The sequence below is a fragment of the Schistocerca piceifrons genome, chromosome 10 (genome assembly GCF_021461385.2).
Source record: "Schistocerca piceifrons isolate TAMUIC-IGC-003096 chromosome 10, iqSchPice1.1, whole genome shotgun sequence".
Classification (NCBI taxonomy): Eukaryota; Metazoa; Arthropoda; class Insecta; order Orthoptera; family Acrididae; genus Schistocerca; species Schistocerca piceifrons.
Window position 1 is genome coordinate 26,211,593 of NC_060147.1, and position 5,798 is coordinate 26,217,390.

General features: G+C 40.6%; 1 pseudogene; it reads right to left on the bottom strand.

Moving 5' to 3' along the window:
* Positions 1–1,289: 1,289 nt before the first annotated feature.
* Positions 1,290–1,407, bottom strand: LOC124719135 (annotated as a pseudogene).
* Positions 1,408–5,798: the final 4,391 nt, after the last annotated feature.

Sequence of the window (5,798 nt, forward strand, 5' to 3'; positions counted from 1 at the left end):
AGTGTTTACGTTTTCTTCGAGCGTCGACCAGAGTTCACAGCCCAGTGCCATGATGCCAGAGGCCCACGTGTTGAGCCGCGGCCCACGGTTTGGGGGCCGCTGCTCTACACCACTGCTCTCCCCAGCGACACTTGCTCCGTCAGCATCCTGCACCACCATTTAAAATCTACCAAATTAAAATGTATCTCCTGTATTTAGGTTTAGTGTTTGCAAATCGCTTCATTTCTGGTCTCTCTACTTCTGAACTGACAAAAATTCTAAGCATTCGGACTGACCAATACTTTGTGTCTGAGCTCTGCGACCACCACTATTACCACTACTACACTACTACTACTACTACTACTACTACTACTACTACTACTACGGCTTGATCAGGCCCCGTGGACCGCACGCATCTACAAGTTTCGTCCTCCATGGTATTCTGTCCTTTGCTGCCATCTGCCATCCGTCCACATCTATTGACACTTGGTTTAAATCTTCATGGAGTCCATCCCTCCAACGCTTCTGGGGTCTCCCTGGCGGTCTCTTTTCTGTAGGTGTGAAATCCAGCAACTTCTGAGGCCATCTGTGATCCTCCATCCGGGCCAAATGGCTGTCCCACTGCGTTCGTTTGGCTTTGACAGTTCCTGCTATGTTGGGCTGCTGGTATAGTTCTTCAAGCTCTTGGATGTGTCTGATCTTCCATTCCCCTGTATCTGCATCCAGAACCGGACCGAAGATCTTTTGAAGCACTTTTCCGTCAAAAACAAGGAGCTTATGGAAGTCCTGTTTACGGATACTCCACGTCTCATAGCCATATAAAACAACAGGCTGGATCAGGGTTTTGTACAGTCGAATCTTGAACTGTATGCAGAGATATCTGCACCGAAGCAGTTGTGCTAGGCTGTGGTACGATCGGTTTCCTGCTTGTATTCTGACGTTGACCTCTGCTTCACATGACGAGTTCTCAGTGAAAAGTGCCCCTACGTATTTGAATTCTTGCACTCTCTTGTAGGACTGGTCCCCAACCTGCAGTGAATGTAGATGACCAGCAGTCTGACAATGACCACGCGTCATAACGAGGTACTATTAAAACTAAAAACTCCTCCCGAACAGGCCATGAAGGCCCAACGGTACCGACCAGCCGCCGTGTCATCCTCAGCCTATAGGCTTCACTGGATGCGGATATGGAGGGGCGTGTGGTCAGCACACCGCTCTCCCGGCCGTATGTCAGTTTCCGAGACCGGAGCCGCCACTTCTTAAGCAAGTAGCTCCTTAGTTTGCCTCACAAGGGTTGAGTGCACCCCACTTGCCAACAGCACTCGGCAGACCGGATGGTCACCCATCCAAGTACTAGCCCAGCCCGACAGCGCTTAACTTCGGTGATCTGCCGGGAACCGGTGTTACCACTGCGGCAAGGCCGTTGGCCACTACTACTACTACTACAACTAATAATAATAATAAACACCAGATATTACAGCAAGCATATTATTAAAGATCCCAATACCACAACGGATAAATGCAGACTTTGCAAACAACAAATAGAAACAGTAGATCACATCACAAGTGGATGTACAATACTAGCAAATACAGAATACCCCAGAAGACATGACAATGTAGCAAAAATAATACATCAACAGCTTGCCTTACAACATAAACTTATAAAACAACACGTTCCCACATACAAGTATGCACCACAAAATGTATTGGAGAATGATGAATACAAATTATACTGGAACAGAACCATTATAACAGATAAAACAACACCACATAACAAACCTGACATCATACTCACCAATAAAAAGAAGAAATCAACACAACTAATCGAAATATCCATACCCAATACAACAAATATACAAAAGAAAACAGGAGAAAAAATTGAAAAATACATCCGACTGGCTGAGGAAGTCAAGGACATGTGGCATCAGGATAAAGTTGACATTATACCAATTATACTATCATACTACACAATATCCACCAGTACATCAATACAATACAGCTACATCCAAACTTATATATACAATTACAGAAATCCGTAATTACTGATAAATGTTTAATTACCCGAAAGTTCCTAAATGCAATATAACATATACCGTACAGTTAAAAGGAAGTGACGCTTGATCAAGGTCCGCGTCACTTCCCATTTTTAACCAGACTTAACGTCTGAAAAAGTAAAGAAATAATAATAATAATACTGTGTAGAACGCACATCAGTGTAGTAGCCTTTAAATAGTTGCTGTTGTACAATAATGATGAAAACTGAATAAATGAATTAAAATTTGTGCCTCAGACGGGACTGAAACATAGGTCTCCCTACTTAGTAGGCAGGAATGCTGACCATTACACCACCACAGCACTGTGGCTAACATTAATGTAATAACGCTGAGGTGGTGTAATGGTTAGCTTTCCTGCCTAGTAAGCAAGGAGACGCAGGTATAAGTCCTGGCCGTCGCACAAATTTTAATTAATTTATTCAGCTTTCATCGTTATCGTAGATAAAGGTGAGACTTAGTGTCTCGAGGAAAATTTAATTATAAGATCTATAAGATTACTATTGTACTGTGCCGTGAATTAGTTTGTTTATTGCTGCCCAGTCGATAACGAGGCAATTTCTGACTCATTGTCTGCAAAACGCATTTTCGTGAAGTATTTAAGCACATGTATCATATATCTCTCAGTTTTAGGGTCATAGATGCCTGGTACAAAAGATGAGTACTAAGTGAGTGTACAGTGAATGAAATATGAATATGCATGTATCGACATTGGTTTGACAAGCTGTAAGCTCCACCACATCCTGTCGCATGTTAGTGCTAGTACTTTTTCTTTTTTTTTTTGGCATTATAGCCGTCGGTAAATTGTATAATCAGTATTACAGTGTTATGAAACAGGGGTACAAATAACGATCTCCGAAAAATCACTTAATTTAGTGCCTGAAACTTAATTGAAACCTTCACCCTAAGACTGCGAACGACTGCTGTAAAGTAACGTTCGCGACATGACTTGTGTAATGAAACAAACGAGCGGTCATTTTCTTGGAAGTGCTTCGCAACGAAGCATATTAGTCAGTTTTGCAAAATTTGCACAAGACTGTTGGGTGAACTAAAGCTGTGAACCCATTCCATGGAATTACAGTGGATACTACAAGTTTTCTGATTTTAAACGTGTTCCCGAAACATCTTTGACAATGCGGGCGTTTAAGATCTGCTAGCCGTGCGGTCTGAGGCGCCTTGCCACGGTTCGCGCGGCTGCCCCCGTCGGAGGTTCGAGTCCTCCCTGGGGCATGGGCGTGTGTGTTGTCGTTAGTGTAAGTTAGATAAGCAGTGTGTAAGCCTAGGGGCCGATTTTTACTACAATAGAGAACAATCGAAAAATATCAGTCTGTTCAAAAGAGGAAAGGTCATGGCTGACGTATGCCATGCCGTAGTTCCTGTGAAACACCAGTTTGGTACCATAAGAACTTACCACACATTTTTAAGATCTCCGAATACTCTAGGGCCAAAGTGTGATGAAGATGGTCATCCACATCAGATCTACACGTATTACAAAACTGGTTCTACATATGGGCGTATGTATGTTCTACATCTCCTAAACTACTGGACTGCCTTCAACCAAATTTTGTTCACACATCCCCCACTGTGCTGTCGAGGTAAGAGCCATCTGCCTGTCATAGCATACGACGTCATGAACAGTGAGATGGGGCAAAAACTGCCGTATCATGCATGACTTTTAAATTTATTACTTCTGTGCTACTGACTCTCTTCGCAATACGTCTCGCAGACAGTATCCATATTGCTATTTGGGGAGCAAAGTAACTGTTGATGATTGAAATAGAGAGGATATAAAATGCAGAATGGCAACGGCAAGGAAAGCCCTTCTGAAGAAGAGAAATTTCTTAACGTCTAGAATAGATTTAAGCGTTAGGAAGTCTTTCGTGAAAGTATTTGTATGGAATGTAGACATGTATGGAAGTGAAACATGGACCATAAATAGTTTAGACAAGAAGAGAATAGACGCTTTCGAAGTGTGGTGCTACAGAAGAATGCTGACGATTAGATGGGTAGATCACGTAACTAATGAGCAGATACTGAATAGAATTGGGGAGAAGAGACAGTACCTACCTATGCCTGTAACTGTAGCTACAGAAATACATCATTGTAGGGCACATATTTCAAGACCTATGACTTCATAAACATTGAGATGTTCGAAAAAATACCGCGTCATCCATGAAGTTTTAATAGATTGAATTATATCTATTGAAACCTAGGTAAAGATTACTTTATCCTTTGCAACTGGTCGGCTGTTCTTAGTCTGATTTACGTGGAACCGTTGCTGTAGCGCAGCTATGTTTAAAGTACTGAAATTCGTGCCTGCCGAGGTATCAAAAGCTGCATCCAGGTATATGGACATCAAATTAAAAATTGTGAAAGCAGGTATGGCTATTGACTTTAATCACCAGTGCCTAGAGAAAGACATTATCCCTGATTATGTGAAGGCGTACGTAAATTTTAAACAGTGTAACAGAGTGCCTTCTATTAAAAAGAAGCTAGTGCATTTAGTCATTTCCGAGAGCACAGTAAATTTGTACAAGAAAAAAGATGTCCTTAATAGTGAAGCCTACTGTATACACCTATTTTTAACTAAAGCCTTTAAAGATCTTTGTAATTTTCAAATTGACCACCTGTGGAATAGTATTAATGAATGGCTCTCTAATCGTAAAGAAATAATCAAGGCCAGACATGAAAGAAAGCTTTTAAAGTTTAGTAATAGGACCACAAGTAAAAGTGATAATACAGCAGACAATAGTGTTAAGCACCTATTTTACGACAGAGTACTAAATAAAACCAATATTTCTTTTACGCAGGCCGAAAATGACTTGTTGTGTAAAGGCCTTAAATATAACTTGCCTGCTAAACTCGATAAATATCCAGTTATTTGTAATCTCATTGTAGATCTAAAAATCGGTTTAGAATCTCTGAAATTAGAGAAAACGGAGCAAGTCAAATGTGCCTCCGAATGTAACAACATAATAGAAAAAGAAATTAAATTATCGCCTAATAAGCAATCGGGCGAATATAGTATAATAAAAAGCATTAATCATAAACTTAGAGAGCACGACGCATTAATCACTAAGAGTGACAAAGGGAACACCGTGGTCGTGGCTTATAAAAATGAATATATAGAGAAGACTGTAAAGTTTTTTGAGGAAAACGACATCACTGAGGTTACTGTAGATCCTACTACTGAACTGCAAAATGAAATCCGGCGTACTTTAACGAATTCCGTCACCTTGTTCAATAAGTTCCAAAAGAAAGGGCTTATAAATATGAACCCTAAACCACCAGTGCTCAGAAGTCAGTTTAAACTGCATAAACAAAATCACCCGATCGGCCCTATAGTGAATGGTATAGGCAGTCCACATCACACACTTGCTAGGCGCCTCCATTTTAAAATTAAAGATGCTTTCACTTTTGAAAATAATTTTTCTGTAAAAAACAGTAAGGAATTAATTAACAATATTCAATCTATAAGTTGTACACCTGACACTAGACTGGTGTCCTTTGACATCGTCAGCCTTTACACAAATGTTCCGGTTGATGAAACCATAGACCTTGTAAAAGAGAATCTTCTTAAACATAAAAAATTAAGTGAAACTCAGATTGCCGAACTCATTGGTTTGCTTAAGGTCGTTTTAAAATACAATTACTTCACATTTAACGGGAAAATGTATGTACAACCAGATGGTCTAGCAATGGGTAGCCCCCTCGCCGGTATTCTAGCAGAGGTTTTCATTAACGCCCTGGAAACAACGTTCTTCAATT